This window comes from Notamacropus eugenii, chromosome 2, assembly GCF_028372415.1.
Source record: "Notamacropus eugenii isolate mMacEug1 chromosome 2, mMacEug1.pri_v2, whole genome shotgun sequence".
Classification (NCBI taxonomy): Eukaryota; Metazoa; Chordata; class Mammalia; order Diprotodontia; family Macropodidae; genus Notamacropus; species Notamacropus eugenii.
The window spans coordinates 426,857,899-426,881,551 of NC_092873.1; the positions used below are offsets into that span (position 1 = coordinate 426,857,899).

A 23,653-nucleotide genomic window follows, 5' to 3' on the forward strand; every position below is an offset into this window, starting at 1 on the left:
GACCAGATTTGAACTCAGATGCTCCTGACTCCAGGAGTAGTACTCTATCCACTATGCCACCTACTCACCATCTTCTTGACTTTAGTCTTGGCATTGAGCTTCAATGACTCTGGAAGAGAGAGCGAGGCTGATGACTTTATGCAACTCTGCCTCACTTAAATCCAATTCATCCATGAGTCAAGACATCACCTGAGATGTCATTGGTCCTTTTCAGAAAGGATAGACCAGCAACGATATTTCTTGCTATCTCATGGAGTTATTAATTTCTGTTTGCTCTCGTCTAGTTTTTAGGAAGTCCCTTTTTGGGTAAAGTTTACCATTTTCTCTTCTAAGCTATTTATCCTCTTTCAATTCTTTCCTTCAGAACTTTTATTTCACTTTTTATCTTGTATTTTATTCCTTCTGGATATTCATGTAGCCCTAAAGGAAATCAATTTGTTTTCCTTGAGCCACAGCTTGCAATAATTATAAAGTTACTACCTCCTTCTTTGGGGTCAATCTCTAGATTTGTCATAGTTTTTATGTATATTATTAATGTTTTCTTTGGTTTATTCATCTCTCCAGCTTCGGTCCCTGAATAGAGACTTTGTGTCAGGGCCCAGCTTTGACCCCTGCTGTGTTTGTTTGACCTTTTCAAGTCTCACTCAAGGTCCCCTAAGTTTCTGGGCTGAACTCCTCCTCCTAGTGTTAAGTGCCCTGAATCTTTGAGGTTCCTCTTTAAAACTTCCTATGACAGCTCTTAATTCTGCCCTCTGGGATTAAAAAAAAGAGAGAGAGAGAGGGAAAAGGGCCTATCTGTACAAAAAATATTTATAGCAGCTCTTTTTGTGGTAGCTATGACTGGAAATTAAGGGGATGCCCATCAATTGGGGAATGGTTGAACACTCTGTGGTATGTGATTGTGATGGAATATTATTGTGTTATAAGAAATAACAAGCAGGATTCTTTCAGAAAAACCTGGAAAGACTCACATGAACTGATGCAAAGTGAAGTAAGCAGAACCAGGAGAACGTTGTACACAGTAATAGCAATATTGTACGATGAAGAACTGTGAATGACTTAGCTATTCTCAGAAATATAATGATTCAAGACAATCCCAAAGGACTCCTGATGAAACATGCTATCCACTTCTAGAGAATGAACTGACATTATCTGAAAATAGACCCAAGCATACTTCCTTACTTCTACAAAATAACTAATATGGAAATGTTTTACTGACTGCACATGTATAACCTATATTGGGGTTGTTTACCATCTCAGGGAAAGGTGAGGGAAGGCAGGAATAGAATTGGGAACTCAAAACATAAAAAAAAATGCTCAAGTGTTAAAAATTGTTTTAACATATAATTGGAGAGGGGAAGAGAAAATATTATTTAAAAAATTAATTCTGCCCTCTGGAACTAAAGAGAACAAGTCTAATCTATTTTCTATGTGATACTCCTTCAAATCTTTGAAACAAGGGTCAGGAACTTACCTATAACTTACCTTTCTCTTCAAGGCAGTTTAAGGCTCCTGGTCACAGGTCTTATGACTCTGGTATAAGAGCAATAAGTGAACCAGATAGGCTATACCAGGATCAAATCTATGGCTCTGCCAGCTCAGGGTTTCATACCTGACAGTAACTGAGGAATAGTTTGTAGTTGAAGGTGGTAGCTGTTGACCATGACTTCATCTTTAATGGCTAAAGGTCATTAACATGGGCAGCTAAGTGGTACAGTGGAGAGGGAGTCTAAAGTCAGGAAGACTTATCTTCCCAAGTTCAAATCTGGCCTCAGATACTTACTGTGTGACCCCAGGCAGGTCACTTCATCCTGTTTATTCAGTTTCCTCATCTGTAAAATGAGCTGGAGAACAAAATAGCAAACCATTCCAGTATCTCTGCCAAGAAAACCCCAAATGGGGTCACAGACTCAGATGTGACTGAAACATTTCAACAACAATATACTCTAATATCCCTAAATCCTCTAAATCTGGAGAAATCTACCAGGTGTTCCTGGCTATGATAGGCTTCCCTTCATATCTCACTCATCTTCTTGGCTGTACTGGTCATGCCTTTTTTATGTAGTTTTCATTGTTCTATCAAAAAAGTTTATATCTTAACCATCCTAGACCCTTATGGAAGGCCCAAATCTCTGTCTCTACCCTAATAGGGAATGACTCAACTCAGAGGTCCTAAAATCCTCATGAAGAGTGATTCCTCTCACACGGTCTGTTTGACCAGAGGTCAATAAACCAAGAGGCAAAACTAGAAGATAAAAAGTTTAATTAGCATCAGCTGGTGGGCAGTTGAAAGTTGGCTGCCAACTCTGCAGATCAGAGGGTGATACATACATCTATAGGTCTTATACAGTTTTTGCTGGTAGCGAAAGGAACCTTGTAGGTGAGGCTGCTCAAACCCTTTCTTGATTTGGAAGATTGACCAATTGATACAGAACATCAGGTGATTTGCAGTGGAGAATGTTTAGATCTTGGTTCCTCCCAAGATCAGATTTTTTTCTGATGAGAATTTCCTTGTAGTTAATTTCATCATATCACCTAGGTGTAGCAGGAAATATTAATTTCATCAGACTGCCTAGGGTGGGATGGGAGTTGAGGTGGAATCACAGGGAGAGTTTGTGTGTTCATCCTTTGTTGCCAAAGAAGACCATGCCATCAGAGAAATAATGACATCACTTGCACTTGATTTTGTTTATTCAGTGAGGGAGGGCTGTGCAAGTCACCAGCCTTACTTCTCCTCTAGAGCCATCTGAATCCAGTGACCAAATATTCATCAGAATGACTGGAGATGACCCAGGATGAGGCAATTGGGGTTAAGTGACTTGCCCAAGGTCACACAGCTAGTGAGTGTCAAGTGTCTGAGGTGAGATTTGAATTCAGATCCTCCTGACTCCTGCACTGGTGCTCTATCCACTGTACCACCTAGTTGCCCCACAGGAAGAGTTTATACAAAACTGGAGGCTACAATTCTTTAACCTCTCAGTTTCCTTTTAAATGTTGAGAGAGGAAGAGAAGATGGTTCCCCTAAACTCCCTGCACATGGGCTTTGTCCATTTCCTCCCCAGGTCCAAATGTAACTGTCTCCTTTGGCTGGAAAATATGGTCAATGGAGAATGGAATCTGTTGTTGTCTGATTCACCATGGAGGAAACCAACTCAATGTGAAGTCAAAGGTCATAGTGAGTAATAAGAGTAGCTCACTTTACTTTCAGGTTTGCAAAACATTCTCCTTTCAGCAGCCTTGTGAAACTATGCAACCATGATTATCCCTATCTTACAGGTTAAGAAAATAGAGCTTTGGGAAGTTGAGTGGTTTATCCACCATCATGCAGTAAGTGAATGAAGTGTGATATATAGGAGATAAAGAACTGGTCTTAGAACTAGAAGTTGTTGTTGTTCAATCATTTCAGTGTCGAATTTTCTTTACAAAGATACTGGAGTGGTTTGCCATTTCCTTCTCCAACTCATTTCCCAGATGAGGAAAGGGAAGCAAATTGGGTTAGATGACTGGACCAGGGTCACACAGCTAGTAAGTATCTGAAGCTGGATTTGAACTCAGGAAGATGAAGCCCAACACTCTATTTACTATGCCCCCTAGCTACCTCTTAGAACCAGAACACCTGGGTTCCAATTCTGCTGCTAATACATACCAGCTGTGTGACTCCGGGCAAATTATTTTACCTCTCTGTCCTCAACTCTCCAAGGTTTAAAAAGAAGGTGCCAAACTTCATTGGTATTCTAACGAAATCAATGAAATCCTAGGTCTTCTGTTGCTACAACAGTCAATGGACATTTATGAAGTGCTTACTAAGTGGCAGGCACATTGCTAAACACAGGGAATAACTATACAAGCAGAAAGAGAGAATCCCTGCCCTCAAAGAGAACACTTAAAATGATGAACAGTTCAAAAATACCCCAGAAACTTCCTGGTAGAATATTGTTTCACTTTTCTCTAGACTAAATTAATTCCCAAATACTGACAAGGCTCAAGCTGTAGGTTTCCTTCCCCGACATAATTAATTTTGTTTTTCACTTGAATGGAAAGAACATTGGATTTAGAACAAGGAAATCTGGAGGTAAGTCTTGGATTGGCTACTCATTAGCTGAGTTACTGTGGTCAAGTCACTCAACCTTTAGTATCTGTTTCCTCACTTGTAAAGTGGGAGAGGCAGGGAGGGAGGGAGAGAGAGAGAAAGACCGGGAAAAAGATGGAGAAAGAGAGGCATTTGTTAATTGGTTATTATGTGTATGTGCCAGGCACAGGAGATACAAAACAAGAAAACAAGATGGTCCCTACTCTCAAGGTGCTTACATTCTAATACAAGAAGACAATAAAGAGAGGTTGGGAGGGGGAAGAGAAAGAGTGTAAGTACATAGGGGACAGGGAGTTGGTGTGGGGGCAGGGCAAGCTGGATAAGCTGGAAGTGGAATGAGTAGCATGACTGGGCCTTCTTTAGGATGTGGTGGTTCCATATGAATGAGAATATTTCCTAGCTGCATGTCTCTCAGTAAATCACCCAACGCCTCCAAATCTGTTTTCTTATTTGTAAAATGAGAATGCTACTCTACCCCTACTGACCTCACTGGACTGTTGGGAAGAAAGTGCCAAAAATCCATGAACAGTTATCATTATTCCCCTGCTATTGATTAAACTGTTAATATCAAACCAGCTATCAGAGGCAGCGTAGGATGTCAGAAGGAATGTTGGATTTGGAACTAAGGAGCTCTGGGTTCACCCCCTCCCCCTGACAATCATTTACCTGTGTGATTACAGGCTAGTCACTTAATCTCTCTATTTTCTTAACTGTATAATGGGGAGAGTATGCCACAGGGTTATTTCTAGAAAAATGCTTTATACATCTCAAAGCACCATATAAAACAGAGGTATTCTTATAATCCAGATCATAACAGGCCTAGTCAGAGATAAAGCATCAATGGCTGACTTAGTCAGCATTTACTGATCATTTCCTATGTGCCAGGCACTGTGCTGAGCACTGTGGATACAAAGAATCAGTCATTCAGTCAATAAACATCGATTAAATGCCTACTATGTGCCATTGGGCATACAAAAGCAAAAGACAGTAATGCTCTCAAAGGACTTACAGTATGATTAGAGACACATGCAAACAACTATGCACAAACGAGATACACAAGATACATTGGACATAATCAAAGAAGCCTCTGTTTAGATTCTAATGGGGAGAGGACATGTAAATAACCAGGCTGATAATACAATATATACAGTGTAGGTGGAAGGTAGTTTCAGAGGGCAAAGGTATTAACAGCTGGAGGAAGCAAGTCTCCTGCAGGTAGAATTTAAGCTGAGTCTTGGAGGAAGCCAAGGAAACACAGGCAGAATATTTAAGGCATGGGGGTCAGCCGGGGCAAAGTTATGGAGGGTAGAGTTTGAGGAGCAGTGTGGTTGGATCACAGCATGCATGGAGAAGAGTAAAGTGTAAGACCGGAAAGGTAGTAAGGGGCCAGGATATGAAGAGGTTGAAATGCCAAATAGAGCTATTCATATTTGATCCCAGAAGCCACTGAAATGTATTAGGAACATGGGGAGAGAGGACGGTAACATGATCAGATCCGTGATTTAGAAAAATAAATTGTTATTTGAGTGGAGGCTAGACTGGAGTGGGAAGGGAAGTGTAGCAAGGAGCCTAATTAGAAGTCTATTAAAGTAGTCCAGAGGTGATTTGAGTCTGAATCAGGGTGGTGATTATTGTGAGGGTAGAAACAAAATTCATGAACTAATTGGTTACATTAGGAGAATGAGTGAGCAGAGGTTGAGAGCTAGGGTCACTAGGAGAATGGTGGTACCCTCTACAAAAACAAGGAAGTTAGAAAGAGAAGAGGTTTGGAGGGGAAATTGCATGGATTCTATTTTGAGTTCAAGATGCCTATGCACAATTCAGGTTGAGAGGTCCAAAAAGCAGTTGTCCACATGACACCACAGTTCCAGAAAGAGATTAGGGGCAGATATATAGACCTGGGGGTCATCGGCATAGAGATGACCATGGAAGACTAAATGAAAGCATATTGAAGAAAAAGGGAAGAGCCAATAAGGAGGCATCATTTCACTGGGAGCAAAACCATTGGCCCTCTTTACTCAAGAAGGTGGGATGGCACCTAGCTCTGTGTGCTGTGTGCTTGTATGGGCTTCTGGGCTCTCCATTTCTGCAGATTCAGCAAATAGGATTCATTTCCTTATCCTTTCTTCACTCTCATGAAATGCTTTATATAATTTAAAATTCTATATATGTGAATTGCTATTCTCTGTCTACCTCTAGCTTGGAAATCAGGGGTCAGCTGCCTGAGGTGCAGGTGCAGTTACTGAAGAACTCTAGGAACAAGAGTTGGCAACCTTAGATTCTTCCAAATCATGGCTCCTTTCCCATTCCCAATCTCTTCCATTCTTTCAGCTCCTTTCTTCTCTCTCCGCTTTCCCCAACTCCTGATTCCTCTTCCCAGTGACCTTCTCCTTAGGCCTGCCTGTAGTGAAATTTGGGATCTCCTAAAGTTCATGCTCTAGCCAAGAAGGATCCTTTGCCAGTCCCTATATACTACCTGAATATTCCCATCTCTGCACCATTACTTCCTTTCCCTGGAATGACTTTTCCCCATCTGCCTAATGAAATCCTCCTCATTCTTGAAAACTTGGCTCTCCACAATGCCTTTCATTTATGATTTCACTTGACCCTTATAATAACTTCTTGAAGTAGATTGAGTGAGTACCATCACCATCCCCTTACCTCCATCATGTTTTTTCTAAAGCAGAAAGGGTCTGAATGACTTGTCCAGTGCTGATCCAGGTCTAGAACTCAGGTGTCTTAGTTGTTACAGTCTCCTACTCTTTCCACTACGCCATACCATCTTCATTCTCATCTTTGGGATAGGTAGATAGGTGACTCACTGGACTTTGGAGACTGCTGTGGGACTGATTTCCCAGTGTTTTTCAGCAGGGGTTATTTTTTGCAGAGCTTGCTGTCACACAAAGAAAGAATTAAGTGAGACATCATCTCTGTCTTCAAATTCTGAAAGTTTGTCATACCAAATTGAGATGAGGAAGCTAGGTGGTGTAGTGGATGGAGTACTGAATGTGGAGTCAGGATGACCTGAGTTCAAATCCAGCCTAGACATTTAACTAAATGTGTGACCTTGGGTGTGTCATTTAACCTCTGCCTCAGTTTCTACAAAATGGGGTAACAATAGCACCCAACTCCCAGGTTGTTGTGAAGACAAAATGAGGTAATATTTGTAAATTATCTTGGAAATATTACAGAGCTTTAGAGTTGGAAAGCAGGGGGACACTGAGACAAGGTAAAACAGAAAGGTAAAACTTTTCCCAAGTCAACACAGGCAGTAAGGAACAAAGTTGGGATTTTAAGCCTGGATCCTTGACTCCTGCCCAAGCATTCTGCCTACAGTACTATGATGTTTGAGGATTAAAGGGTTCAGAGTATGGCAGGGGAGGAAGGACAGCAGAAGAATAAATCATAGGAGAAACTTTCCACCTTTTTGGTTCCTAGGCTGTAGAGGCAGGTGATCAGGGCTGTATCTTCCAGTGGAGGTGAAGGTTAATGGGTTTTCCTTATCGTTTGGACAGCAATCACTGCAGTATCACGTGAGACCTCTCCAGCCAGACACCAGCCTCTTCTCTTCCATCCCTGCCAGCTCTGGCCAGTGGTTTCTGTGCCAGCCAGAGGTGCTGTTAAAATGAAACTGCAAACACATGGCATGTAGGGCTATGATCTTTGACCCATGGGCAGATTGGCTATGACTCTGGGGTGGAGGCTGGGTTAAATGTAAAGTGCTGCTCACCAAATGGGGAAAGGAGGAAGGGGAAAGGAAATCAAGAGGAAAAAGAGGCAAAGTCACTGGGGACTGGAGAAGGGGCTGCTTCTGACACCACAGGTATGAACATGAAGGACTATTTAGGGAAATTTCATGGCCTCCCCAGGGACATCCCAAGATAGCCACTTGTTCTATTCTCCTATAAAAGCCCCAGGAATGACCTGATCTGCTAGCCAGCCACATAATAGGATTTTAGGGGTGCTCAAGTGTCTTGCTTCTCACAAATATCTGCCACACCAGCTTGAGCTGCCTGAATTTGGCCATTAGGAATCCATTTCTTTGCTATAGCTTTATACCATAAAAAAAATTACAAATAATAAAGGGAAGAGACAGGAAGAATTGTTATCCACCCTCAATGACATTGTGTCCTTACCCCCAGGACCTTTTACTAGTTTCCTTGGTGCTAATTTTAGTTTTCCTGTCTGGGGACTGAAGGTGAAGAGGGTGTGGTGGTAACGATCATATCAAAACTGGGAATGTCTTGCACAAGAGTATCTAAGGTTAGTGATCAGAATGTGGGTTATGAACCCGAAGGGCCAGAGTGGCTGGGGACATCTGCGTGGAAACTAGGGTCTAAACCAGAATCAAAACCAAATCCAAGAGGCCTCTCCAGGCTGAGGATGTTAGACTGAGGTTATCAGCAGGAGATTGTACTTAACAAAGAGTCCTTTCAGTCTACGCTCCTCCATCTCCCTAAGGTTCACGCTTTATTTTATGCTGGACCGGCACACCTGCCCTGCCTTCCTGCCTCTTCTGAATTCATCTCAGCTGGATAGCTCCACCCTGCCCTGGGGAATTCATTGCCTTCCTCAGTGGTCTAGAAGCAATGAAGACAAGCCCCTTAATGTGACAGATGGGGAGGAAGGGGGAGAACGTGAGGATACTGGGCACCTGCCAGAGTTCAGGAGAAAGAGAGACTGCTGAAGTGGGAGGGGGGAGGGGAGGTGACTAGCTGAAAATAAAATTTGCCTGGAAAAAGAATTGGAGGAGTTGGAAGAGATTGTAAAGAAAGTCCCCACTTGGGGATCCAGTTTCTTGGAGGGGATCAGATTGTCTGCCAGTTTCCCTCAAGGGAACATAGCTGTTTAATTTCTCTATCTGGTAACCTAAAAATCATCCCTCCTCAAACCTGATTCAGGTCCCAAGCCTTGAGATTACATGGTTGCTTAGTTCACTGAGTTCCCTGGACAAAGATCCACTGTACCCCTATTTCAAATTACGTGTCCTCCCTTGTACTGCTACGGCCAACATTTTTTGGTGTTCTGGTTCCATCACTCTCCCCTCCTTAGCCAGGTATGTTTTTCTCGAGTTTGTACAAGAAGGAAAAGGGTAAATTAAATTAGTAAATATTACAAGAGGTCATCTAAAGAAAATAAATTTTTCCAGAACACACAGGGTAATGACAAAATCTTCCTCCTAACAAAGATTCTCTGATTGTCTGGAGCCACACCCAAGCAAACAATCTCAATCTTCACCCCACCCCCCACCCCCCACCCCCCCAGGAAGCAAAAAACAAATTTGGCTTCGGCTCAGACGGACTAAGCCTATTTTTAGGTTGGTATAGTCTTAAACTAAATTTCGGCCAATCAGCCCTCTGGAAGATTTCCATGCATTCCTACTTAATAGTTCGTTAAACAAATCATATCCTAAAAGAAAAGAGACTAATAAGCTAGGAGATACAAGTCTTCTATCACCTTAAAAGGCCCCAGGTTTACAAAAAACAGGCCCTGACCTTTACAAACTATAACTATGCTGACCTCACCCTTGGCATGGCCCTGGCCATTCCATTTAGCCCTTTTGACCCCTCTAAAACTCTCTCCCTAGACTTCTCAGTACAAGACTATCTGTCCTCATCCTCTACTGGTGTGGCCTTGGGTCATAAGCCCTGGCTAGATCAAGGCTGGGGCACTGTGCCACTGGAGTCAGGGGAAGGGAGAGTGGGTGGGGAGTGGCGGATGGAGAGTTCAGTCCTGGTATGAACCCAGTCATACTGGTCATCACCTTATTTCACAATTTTATAAGGAGCCAACCCTGGATCCTCGGATAATGTTACAGCATAATTATAGAACCATAGACTTCAGAGCTAACTTAATTCTCATTTTATAGTTCCTGAGTTCATGTGACTTGTCCACACACATTATAAGTGTTAGCAACTGGGATTTGAATTCAGGTCTTCTGAATCCAAAACCTATGTTCTTTCCACTTGTTGTGGTCATTCAACCACATCCAACTCTTCGTGATCCCATTTAGGATTTTCTTGACAAAGATACTAAAGTGGTTTGCTACTTCCTTTTCCAACTCATTTTACAGATGAGGAAACTGAGGCAAACAAGATAAAGTGATGCCCAGGGTCACACAGCTAATTAGTGTCTGAGGCTAGATTGGGACTCAGGAAGAAGAGCCTTTCTGCCTCAAGGCCCTACATTTTATCTACTACCCCACCTACCTGCTCGTTCTTTCCACTAAAACATGATAAATATAGGCTATGGCTTGAGGAGTGGGGGAGGGAAACAGAATAATAATAAAACAAAAATAATAATTATGACTTTCATTTATATAATGCTCTAAGGACTGTGAATACTTTCTCCATAACAACTGGACATAGGTAAGGAAGCATTATCCCCATTTTACAGATGAGAAAACTGAGACATAGAGTCTTGCCCAGGGTCACACTGCTAATATCAGAACTGATACCCAAACTCAGGTCTCTTGGCTTGCAGAATTGTTGCCTGTTCCACCATTCCAAATGGAGCTGACCTTTTTTATTTCTCTTTTTTTTTAATGAATCATAGATTTAGACCTAGAAAGGATCTCTCTACCTCCTCATTTCTTAGATATGAAAGCTGAGACCCAACAAGTTAAATTTTTTGCCCAGTGGTTTTCATAGTTAAAAAGTAGCATGAGTCCATTTCCACTGATTTGGGGGGTGCTGTTCTTGGTTCAGATAAGTTGCCCTCTTCAGGTTCCATGACCAGTCTGTGTTAGTAGCTAGGCTAACCTTACCCTTGGCATGACCCTGGTCATCCCATTGGCAACTAGTAATTCAGCCATTTTTACCTCACCAGATCCCTCCCCCTAGACTTCCTCCTCAGTCTCAGACTAGACACTGAACCCTTATTTGTCTTTCTTCACTCTCTACAGAGGGCAGCTAGGTGATGCTGTAGATCTGGTAAATGAAACTGGGTTCAAAAGCCAGTTTAGATGAGTTTAGCCTAGGTGGCCATGGACAAATCATTTAGCTCTCTGAGCTTCAGTACTCTCTCACCTGTAAAAATAATACTCATCCCATTTTGCAAAATTGTTGAGGAAAGTGTTTGTAAGTCTTAACATACATAAATGTGAGCTGCTGTGATTACGAAGGTGATGAGGGTAAGGAGGAACATGGGATCATGAAAAGAATACTAACTTTGGAGTTAGAGAATCTGGATTCAAACCCATTTTAGTTACTATCTGTGTGATTTGGGCAAAGTCACTTAACCCTTCGGTCCTCAGTGCTTCATGTATGAAACAAAAAGGTTAGACTAGATGGCCAATGGGTTGTTTTTTTTCCAGCTCTAATCCATGATCCTACAACTAGACCTCCTAAATCTCTAGGGTCTCTTCCAGCTCTGAACTGATGATGAGGATGATGATAATAATAATTGGGCAGCTAGGTGACACTGTGAATAGAGCCCTGGGCTTTGGAATCTAAAAGATTTATCTTCCTGAATTCAAATCTGGCCTCAGACTGTGTGGCCCTGAGCAAGTCAGCATGTTTGTTTCAGTTTAATCATCTGTAAAACGAGATGGAGAAGGAAATGGCAAACCACTCCAGTACCTCTGCCAAGAAAACCCCAAAATGAGGTTATGAAGAGTTGGACACCAGTGAAATAACTGAACAACACTCTATCAGTTTGACTCTGGGTCAAACTTTGACCCCTGACTGGGTCAAGGCTGGAGAACTGTGACCCTGGGGTTAGGAGAAGGGAGGGTAGAAGAGGTGTGGTGCAGAGTTCAGAACCAGTATGAACCTGGTCATCCAACGTTGCTCTATAGAAGGGTCATGGGGTAAAAGAACATGCCTGAGGCTAGGATGACTCAGCACACGATCCAGAGTAACAAAATAAACTGGATTTCCTTATTCTTGTCCCTCATCCCAGGGACAAGATCCTTGTTCCTGATCACAGGAAAGAGATGGAACGGACCCCAGCCTCTCAGAGGTATCCCCTCCTACCTTCCCTCCCTGCAACCAGTTCACCTTGTTCTGTGGCTGATGAAACATTCATGACTACTCTACTAAGGAAGGAAGTCTGAGCAAGGAAGAAGGCCTCCCTCTTGGACTCCAGCTCAACCTCCCTTTCTCTTAAGAATTAAAATTTCTTTCAGGTTTGGGGAGAACTCATCCCCTTCTTCCCCCCAACTCCCTAAATTTCATTAAAATACTACAACGTGTCCCTGTACATGTGGATATTTTGTTCCTTGGGACATCCATGGTGTTAAACGTGAGTGCTTGAGGGAAAACGCAGAAACATCTGAACTAGCATTGTCATCATCTTTATCCAAGAGGATTTGTGGAACGCCATCTTATATAGGTTACAGTGCTTGAACACTATACAGAGAAAACTGCACTAACCTGGCCCCTGACCATAGCACTCCTATCCGTAATCTCTCCAAGCTCTATGATTCTTTTGATGATGTAGCTAGAAGAATGAATTTGGGGTCAGGAAGACCAGATAGACCTCCTTCAGTTTCAATTTCCTCATCTATAAAGAGGGGATGATTATAATAGCACCTACCTCCCAGGGCTATTGTGAGGACTACATGAGATAATGATCATAAAATACTTTGCAAACCTTAAAGCACTATGAAATTGCTAATTATTATCACTTGTTGTTGTTTAGTCATTTCAATCATGTCCAATTCTTGTGACCCCATATTGAGATTTTCTTGACAAAGATACTGGAGTGTTTTGCCATTTCCTTCTCTAGTTAAGTTTATAAATGAGGAAACTGAGGCAAACAGCGTAAAGTGACTTGCCCAGGGTCATACAGCTAGTAAGACTCTGAGGGCAGATTTGAATTGAAGAAGATGAGTCTTTCTGATTCCATGGTCTATCCACAATGTCATCTAGCTGCCCGGTTATTATTATTATTTCCATCATCATTACCTCAGAGATTTAGAGCTGGAAGAGACCCTAGAGATCTAGGAGGTCTAGTCCTAAGATCATAGAGTAGAGCTGAAAAAACCAACCCATCAGCCAACTAGTCTAACCCTCTTGTTTCATAGATGAAGAAGAACTGAGGACCAGAGAGGGTAAGTGACTTGCCCCAAGGCATGCAGATAGTAACAAAGAAACCAGATTCTCTAACTCCAAAGCCAGTATTCTTTCCATGATCCCATGTTCCTCCTTATCATCATCACCATCCTAATAACAACAGGTCATATTTATGTAATATGTTAAGGTTTACAAGCACTTTCCTCAACAATTTTGCAAGATAGGATAAGTATTATTTTTACAGATGAGAGAGGACTGAAGCTCAGAGAGCTAAATGATTCGTCCATAGTCACACAGGCTAAATTCATCCAAATTGGCTTTTGAATCCAGGTCACATTCACCATCTTCATCTTTTTCAGCACCACTGTCATCATCACCACCATCACCATCACCACCAACACCACCACCATCATCATGTTTATCTTTTTCTTCTTCTGTTATCATTAACAATTACTCATTAGTATTTGCATAGTCCATCCTAGGACCTAGAAGGATATTGAGGTTAGAGCAGGACTAGAAAACCTCAGAGCTCTTGACCCAGTTATGGGTAGTTTCTACTCTTCTTTATCCTAATACTCTCTCTTTTTTCTCTGCTTACATTTCTACTTCTCTCCAGTACACACACACACACACACACACACACACACACACACACACGTGTGTGTGTGTGTATGTACACTCAGGTCCTGATTAGTGTGAATAATGAAGCCTTTGAAGTAGTTGCATGTATTTGAACTCATACTATTCCAAGTTATGATTATGGTAAAATATGGTAATTAATTCCAGCCCAATTGAAATATTCAGTGGGAATTCAAATAATGGGACTACTTTGGAGGATTTATTATTCACATTCATATGGACCTAGGTGTAATGCACATACAAACACACACATATGTATACTATATATATGTATATAAAATGTATATATACACATATACAAATATATTTGTGTACAGACATGTATTGCATAATATCATATGTGTGGTATAATATCATATGTATGGTATGTATGTATTATAAATACGTGTGTATGTATATATGTATAATATATATTTTTACCCCCCCGCAGGATTCTCTGACACCCTGAGAATTTGGGAGTTTGCCATTGATTCAAGTCTCAAACTGGCTGTTTCCCCCATTTCAGGGGACCTAGTGAATAGTAGCCCTGGTCCATTTAACCACTTAATATCATATTAGCTTTTACAAAGGGATATTTACTTCAAAGATATTTACATATACGTGGGTGAACACATTTGTATAATATCTATCTATACATCAAGTATGTGTGAATATGTGTATATATACACATGTGCATATTCATTCATACATACACACATACATATATACATACACATACACATGTATATGTGTTCCTTAGACCTGCCTGGGGCCCCCAAGGATACTGTTTAACTCCAGTGAAGCTCTGTAACTTGCTAATCTCCTCTTTGGATAACCCCAGTTTTTTTAGAGAACTTACAGGAATATGGGGAAAGAAGATACACAGATTCACCATCTCGAGCCACAAAGACCACTCAACTACCTTTAATTATAATAAAATTATCTCAAAATACTCTCACTTACTAATTTTTTCCATGTAATAGAAGTTTAGGTAACAGAATCATTGAGTTTTAAAGGAAGGGACCTCAGAAGTCAACTATTCCAAAATCTTTCCCAAAGCAAACTCTTTTGTAGCATTCTTGAAGTCTCTTCTCAATCATTTGCTTCTATATGAAAATTATAGGAAATATGATATGAATTATATATTACCTGTTACATGAATCATTATGTGAATGCTTCTATTCACTTAGGACACTGAGAGGCAGCTCGAATGTTCCATCTTTTGTTAGAAAATTCTTTAACATGTTCAGAAGATCTGTGATTTCATTCATGTAGATGCTATCTCTACTGACTGAATCCAGTTTAATTCAACAAGCATTTTCAAAGCTTCTCCTATTCACTAGGTGCTGGGGGGGAGGGGGGTATCAAGACACAATAGCAACAACAACCAAACAGTCTTTGCCCTCAAGAAGCTTACATTGGAATAACACACTCTCACACAAATAAATACAAAGCATAGCAACTATCATCTAGCCTCGTCTCCTCAGACAAGGAAATGCCTTAAGAGGAGCTTTTTCGGCCTGTAGGAAAGGACCCGTCCTCCTCATGTGGCTAGCCCTTCAGAACCAGTTACAGAAAAATCCACATATGCTCCAGAGACACTCCAAAGCCACTTCCATTGTAAATCATCTCCACAGTCCCAGAAGCAGACTCCTCAGCTTCTCCTGGAACTGTGCCTTGCCCCCTCTGCGGGAGACAGAAATGCAAAGTCATTTCTAGAGCTGATTTAGGGAAAGTCCCTTGAAGGAAGTGGCTTAGATGGATGGATGATTTTTGGTGACATTTTCCTTCAAAGCTGGCGGTTTGATTTGATATTGTAGTCCTTCAAGTCATCAGCAGAGGGAACTGTCCCTACTACCTGGAGTAAAAGGACTGGTCATCCTTCACACTTGAGGACAAATTACTTGACTTCTCCAAAATGGTTTCTCTGTCTGTAAAACAGAGAGAATTACTCCTAGTCTGTCTACCCCGCGCCCATACCCCACAGGTTGAGTAGCAAATACGATGACACACGGGAGAGAACCGTTAGGGCTTGAATTTATTTGGAGCTTTGTAAACTGTGAGCAGATAGAATGAAAAAGAGTAGGAAATAAACATTTATACAGTTTGTGCTACTATGTGCTCAGCCTTTTACAAATGATATTGCCTCATTTGATAGACAGGACAAGTATTATTGTTTTCCTTTTACAGATGGGGAAACAGGACGATAGCTCGTCCACGGTTATAATGATAAGTAAATGAAACAGAAGCCCGATCTTGTAACTCCACATTCAAAATCTTGACTCTCTTCTGAGGTCAGACCTGTGGAGCTAGATAAATCTCACTTGATCCTATGAAACTTATCCTAAAATCCTTTCAGATGATAATAATAGCAGACATTTATACAATGCTTTTAAATATAGCAAGGTATTTTACAAATATTATTTATTCTCAAGACAACCCATAGAGGCAAGAACTATTTATTATTTTTATGGTAGCTAGGTGGCCCAGGGGATAGAGTGCTGGGTCTAGAGTTAGGAAGGCTGGAGTTTAAATCCTACCTCAGACAAATCCTAGCTGAGTCAGGATAGGCAAGTCATTTTACACTCTTTCTTACCTCAATTTCCTTACCTATAAAAGGGGATAATCACAGTGCCTACCTCCCAGGGTTGTTGTGAGGATCAAATGAGATAATTATTGTAAAGCATTTACTTAGCACAGTGCCACGAGCATAGTAAGTGCTATTTAAATGTTAACTATGATTATAATAACATTATCCCTATTTTGCAGATAAGGAAACTGAGACAGAGATTGACTTGCCAAGGTCACACAACCAGTAAGTGTGGGAGGTGGAATCTGAAAGAACTCTAAGCTCAGTCCAATTTCCATACTGTTCTATTTCCTTCCTAATTAGAAAATTCATCTCATCATTAGAAATGTACTTAATATGCTAGGTTTGCCTTTTATCTGCTGACGTATCCCATGGTGTTTTGCGTGTGGGTTCCCATGACAACACAAGACCTATACACCCATACTTATCTCTACAGTGACGTTCTCCTGCAGGGCCGAGGTCAGGAGAACTGTGGAAGGTTTCTTTGACTCCATCCAGCCTGGAATCAAGTTTTCAAGAAGTCCTGGGTAAGGATTTAAAATATGGAGGTGAAAGGCATTTAGAAAACATAAAAGGATTGCTGTGACTTATACCTCTGACTCTGAACCATTATGAGATATTACAAAAGGAGTTAGGGAGACCACACCATGAAAGAAGGCAAGGGCAAAGACAACTTAAAACCACCTTTCACTTTCCAAAGGTCCTTGCCTCTGAACCCTGATCCCCTGGTGCCTTCCCTGACCACTGGGAAACCATCCATCATCATGGCAGCCCTATTGTAGCTTCCTAGGACATCTGTCATAGGTCTCACACCTCCACCCATAAGCAACTCTCCCACCTCAAGCACTCATGATGTTAGGAACAGATTTGACATTGGTGGGGAGGGGAGAGTGCCGTTCCAGCAGGAAGAGATAACTCACAACTCTGGGTTATAGAGGGTTTGTTGTGCAGTTGTTTTCAGTCATGTTTGACTCTTCCTGACCCCACTGGAGTTTTCTTAGTAAAGATATTGGAGTGGTTTGCCATTTCCTTCTCTACCTCATTTTGCAGATGAGGAAATGGAGGCAAACAAGATTGAGTGATTTGCCCAGGACCACACAGCTAGTAAGTACCTGAGGTTGGATTTGAACTCAAGTCCTATACTCTAACCACAGAGTCACTTAGCAGCCTCCAATTTCCAAAGAAAATTAGCACCAAATTATTAGGAGCCTTCACCCAGCTTAGGAAAAATAAGATCAGGACAGTCAGGGAAACTGGAAATATGCAGATGGCTTCATGGCATTAGGGACAGAGGGCTAGGAAAAGGAAAAAACTTAGAGCTGTCATAATGGTCTAATCTAAAGTAGTTGCCATGTGAGTAGAGAGAAGGGGTTGAATTGGAAAGATATGGAGATAGAAAAGACAAGATTTTTCAATGGAGTGAATGTGGGGGGGTGAGGGAGATAGTGCCAAGGTTTCAAACCTGGGAGACTGGAAGGATTGTGGTGTCCTTGACAGACATGTGGCAGTCATAAGGAAGAGGGAACAAACTTATTCTACTTGTACCTAGAAGCCAGAACTTAAAACAACTGGGATAAAGTGCAGAGAAAAAGATTAAGGATGCACATAGGGAACAATCTTCCAGCATTTAGAGCTGTCCAAAATGAGTTCCCTCAGAAGTTAGTGCTGGACACTTTCAAGTCAATGGACAATGGACAATAGTCCAGATTCTATAAAGGCAATCCTTGCTTAAAAATGAGTAGGATTATATGATTTTTGAGAAACTGGAAGCAAATCATCCCTTGAATGAGGTTGGAAGCACCTCTGATACTTACTATCTGGGTGATCCTGGATAAGTCTCCACCTCAAGTAATCTCTCTAGGCCTCAGTTCCCTCCTCTGTGAAATGGGAATGACAACAGCACCTAATTCATGTGGTTGTTGGGCTGATCAAATGCCATGATACACATAAAGTGCTTTGAAAACCTTAAAATGCCACGGAAATATTATCTCTCATTATGTGTCATTATCACCATCATCTTACCCTGACTCTATTGGAAACCAGCTATGTATAAATAGGACTTTTGGAGTTGGGTGGGGTGTGGGGGGGTGAGCGATAAGAACTGAGAGAGACTCCAGGATGGAGGCAGTTTCCATCCTATAGACTTCTTTCACAGTTTAAGCTTTTGGTTCCACAACTGGACACTAGATGGTGCTGCTACTCCCATTTTAAATGACATCTGGACCCCTCTGCATCCCCTAGGGCTGAGAGCTCAAAGAGAAAACTGCTCCATTCTCTTACCAACCCTTCTGGGACTCATGGCTTCCCATGGCTTCTGCCACCCACACAGTTATCACAGAGTCAGAAACAGCCCAGGTTGACTTCACAACCCCTGTGAATGCCTGACTTGAGGGGTAGGGGTGGGTGGAATTACATTTGGACAAAATATTCTAACATCTTCCAGAGAAAGTAAAGGAGAGAGGATGGAATCCCACCCTAGGTCTGGGGCAGGAAAATGTGAGAAGGAAGCAATAGTTTCTTGGAGATTTCCGAAGATCAATTTTCCTAAAAAATGCCTAAGAAATAACAGGTCTAGGGCATGGGCAAAATGTCATGGGCTTGGGTTATTTGCCACTTCCTTTTTTTTTTTTTTTTCATTTCTCTTCTCAATCTGCAAACATAGGTAATGCAGCCTACACCAGCACTGGCCCCTCTCCATTTTTGCAAGGTTTGGAAAATAAACTTTTGTTGGAATCATCAAGATCTGAAATAAAATATATTTTGAAAATATGAACATCCACTAGGATTGATGTGACATGAAAAGTAATATCAATTGTACTTAGTTTCTTTGGACATTTACATGTATATGCACTGCTGTCAATGTTGCTTGTGAAAAGTTTTTCATGAAATTACAACAGACTCTATAACAACGGAAAAAGAAAAATGCACAAAAACTGGAAACTGAACATTGTGAAATTATAATAATCAAGTTTGGCCCAAAAGAAATGAGAAAATGTACCTTCACCCCTTCTTTGCACAGGTGGGGAACTATGGATGAGGAATACTGTACATACTGTCAGACTTGAATGATTTGCTGCTTAGTTTTGCTACACTGGTTTTGTCCCCTCTTTTTCTTTTTTCATTCTTTGTTATAAGCAATGGCTCCCTGGGTAGGGAAGGTAGGGAGGGATATATTCAGGCATGTTCTGGAGCCAGCTCAACCAGCCCACCAGAGCCGATTGTTAAATTTTCAATAAAGCATTTAGACCTTAGAAATTGGCAAACACTACATATTAGGGCTTAGTTTATTGCTTTTATCAACTTCTAGACTTAAGAAAGTCTAGAATGATACAAATTAAATTTTAAAATGTATTGAACTTTTTTTTTCTGAAGAGCTGGTTATTAAACATTTGCTGGCACAATCTTGATATATTCTGGAAGTGAGAGAAAAGCAAAAGATATCAATAAAATTTAAAAAATATATAACACTCTCTAGGGGATCTGTATAAACCACTGTGAAGTGTTCAGGGAGGACTAGCACCTCTCATGTGAGGGCTCATCAAACCCTTTTCAAGGCTTTTCTTCCACCTTTGCATTCACCTCTCACTTGTAGCTCCAGGAAGCTCTAGCATTTGCAGCAGCTACACTCTGGTAAAACCATCTCAGCAGACAGGCTAAACCACCTTGAGGGTAACTGACGGACCTCAAACCCATCAGTGAGATTGGGGGATGTCTACCCCAAGCATGTGAAGACTTCCCTTGGTGCAGTGGGCAGATTAGAATAGTTTGTTCCAATGGCCCTGAAGAGGCCATTGAAGCAGGTACTTGGAGGGTTTTGGTTGGACCTCAAAGATGCCAAGGTCATCCATTGCAACCTGGGCTGTCACAGTCATCTTGACTTTTGTCCTGCCACTGAACTTTGATGATTCCAGAAGAGAGACTGAGGCTGACAACTTTGTGTAACTCTGCCTCACTTAAATCCAATTCATGTTTAAGTCAAGATATCACCCATGATGTCACTGGTCCTCTTGGAAAACAAAGGACAAACAACATAGGTTACTACACACAGAAGATGATAAAGACTCAAATGGAGTATCAGATTAGTTCATACATGTTGTTCCAACCTAATAGTTAGACATGTAATTCTTTGGATTCATTCATATTGAATAATAAATAATGCAGATTGTGACCTTTGCTTTTGTCTCCATGTGCACTTCAGTCAAATGTAGGAGCATTAGAAGCAAGCAGTCAGGTATTCAAATTATTTGGTGAATATATACATTATAAGTTAAGAATCCAATCATATTTTGGTTCCAATAACCAAAGAGAGAGTAGAGAGGGAAAGAAGAGGGTTGTTTTGTCCGTAGGTTGGCCAGAAAACCCACAATTCCTCTCTCCAGCTATCCTCGGAGCGTTAAACTCAAAAGAGCTAAGAGGGCTCTTTGACCTGAAGTGACTCAGCTACAAAATCTCTGCTTTCTATCTCCACATCTGCCTTCTGCTCCCTGTTCAGCACTTCCTCTTTACAGGACACTAAGCCTGTTTTCTCTGAAGCCCCAGGAGAGCTGCATTCAGCCCAGTGACATATGGCATTGCACAAAACACATTTTCTTAATCCCTGATCAGGCTGAAGAGATTCCAGGAATCAGCTTAATAAAAAGCTCAATGAGATTGGGGAATATGTGTGTGTGTGTGTGTGTGTGTGTGTGTGTGTGTATGTATGTATAGGATTGGCAAGGAGGGATGAAAAATATCCAGGGAGAGCTACAGCTTGTTTCAACCCCAAGGATTTATAGGTTACAGAATCACAGAACCAGTGTTGAACATTAGAAGACTCATCTATGTAGTCAAACACAGACACAGACACAGACACACACACACACATTTGGGACTGGAAAAAAATCAAATAGCCAGTAAATCTAATCTACTTCAGCTACACACCCAATGTGGGAATCCCTTCTACAATATTTTCTGCCAAGGTCAACCTTACCTTTTCACAAGTTAGGAAACTTAAGACTCAGAAGGAGGAGACTGAAGACACTCACATGAATAGAATCTTATTAGAATTGAAAAAGGTCTTTATTTTCACCTCATTCAGCCTCCTACTCAATGTAGAAATCTACAGACCCAAAACCTTCGTTTAAGAAAAAAATAGATGATGCAACTGAATGAAGCCCAGAGGGGGAATTTCAAGTCTGGTGACCCATGATGAAGATGGAACACTACCAGCATTAACCTCTAAGTGTGTTGTTATCCTCAAAAGATTATTTATTGCATGACCCAAAATGCTGCCCTCCACCATAGCTCTAACGTTATGAATATAGCTGTGTTATTTGTTACTGTTTATACAGCCCTTTGTTGTTTTCTATCCATGCTGTGGTTCACCCAAAAGCTTTGCTTACCCAGGGCCTCCTCCCTGTTCCATATTCTGACTCCCAAGGTGGGTGTCTTTACTGTGGTAGTTGCCTCTCTGTTTACAATTCAGTGATACTGTTCAGCAACTCCTTAAATTTACCTTTTCAGCACTTCACTTTGGGTCACTATATTTCACCTCCCATGTCTTGGTGCCTTCTACCCAAGTTGGTATTGCAGTGGATAGATCACTGGGATGACCTGATTCAGGAAGACCTGAGGTCAAAGTGGTCAGATACAAGCTATGTTACCTTGGGCAAGTCACTTAACCTCAGTTTTCTCTACCATAATACAGGGGCAGCTAGGCGGTGCAGAGGATAGAGCACTAGGCTTGGAATCCGGAAGATGCATCCTCATGAGGTTAAATCTGACCTCAGACACTAGCTGTGTGACCCTGGTGAAGTCTTAACCCTATTTACCTCAGTTTTCTCATCTGTAAAATGAACTGGAGAAGGAAACGACAAACCACTCCAGCAACTTTGCCAAGATCACAGAGTCAGAAACATCAACCAAAAGGTACATAATAATAGCACCTATCTCACTGGGTTGTTGTGGGAGGAATATGTGAGATACTGTTCGTAAAAAGTGCTTAGCCTGATGCCTGACTCATAACAGAAGCTACATAAGTCCTTTGTCCTTTCCTTCCAGCTCCCCTCCCATATTGGAGCTTCAGTTCTCTACAATCTTGTTCTTATCCATTTTCCATGACGTCTATCTCCATAGAAACGTGTCAGGCAACAAGTATCTTTCCAAAGCCGGGACACTGATTCCAACCCTGGCCTCCATTCTGAGAGTTTCTCCCCATGAGACCCAAGTCCCACTGATGAACACCTAATCCAACAAAATGAAGTTAAGTTCTACAGACATAACATATGTTAAATTCCTATTTTGTGTCTGATCTTGGTGACATGCAAAGACAAAAGCAAAATTTTCCTTGCTGTAAAGGAGCTTTTATCTATTCTGGACTTGGTAGGTTATTTTTTCTACTTCCATTTACCTGGGATTGCTTTGAACTTCCTAGTGAGTTGCTCAGAGTATCTCATGACATCTCATCTGGAATCATGGCCCTGCCAAATATATTTCCTTGAAAAGGTACTGGGGGCTGCCAGCACCAACCCAATCCACCTAGCTAAGCCTCCAGACTCTCTTGCATGTCAGAGGGCTAAGAACCCTTGAAAAGAGGCACATTGATGAAGGGCTTCATTCCTTCTCCTGGTACAGTGGAAAGTGGGCTGGGTTTGGAGTCAGAAGACCTTGGGCAAGTCATTTAAACTATCTAGGCCTCAGTTTCTTCATCTGTAAAATGATGCCCTCTAAGATCCTGTGAAGATAAGGGTGAAATCCCATAAGGGCCAGCTCTCAGCCTCATTATATTATCTGGAGCTGAGTGCAGGGAGATAAGAGGAGTGCACTAAAGTTCTAGAAAGGGGGATAGTAATATCAGGAAAGGCCTTTTTAATTTAATTATTTTATTTTTAGTTAATTTTATTAATTTTTTTCTTTTTAAAATTAATTCTTTTCAACTATCAGACTTTTTTTTCTCCTTTCTTACAAACCTTTCCAGCCCTAGCCATCATTTCTTTCCTCCTGCATTGAGGGGAAAAAAGAACACACTCCTTGGGAATATAGGCATATTTGAGCAAAACAAATTCTCACACTTGTTTGGTTATGTCTGGCTTTTTGTGACCTGGTAGACCATAGCGCACCAATGTCTGTCTATGGAATTTTCTTGGCAGATTCTGGAATGGTTTGCTATTTCCTTGTCCAGTAAATTAAGGCAAACAAAGATTAAGTGACTTGCCCAGGGTAACACAGCTGGTGAATGTCTTAGGCTGGATTTGAACTTAGTTCTTCTGGGCCCTATGCTCTCTCAACTAAGCCACCAAACATGTCCAAAACACGTGCCTTATTCTGCATTTTGTATCCATCATATCCATCACCTCTCTG

At 41.4% G+C, this 23,653-nt stretch overlaps 1 long non-coding RNA gene across 1 annotated transcript; it reads left to right on the top strand.

The window, feature by feature from the left end:
* The first annotated feature begins 7,736 nt into the window (after positions 1 to 7,736).
* LOC140529330 (uncharacterized) lies at positions 7,737 to 12,292 on the top strand. Its single transcript, XR_011975505.1, has 2 exons — positions 7,737 to 7,913; positions 11,993 to 12,292. It is a non-coding gene; the product is annotated as an uncharacterized lncRNA (long non-coding RNA).
* Positions 12,293 to 23,653: the final 11,361 nt, after the last annotated feature.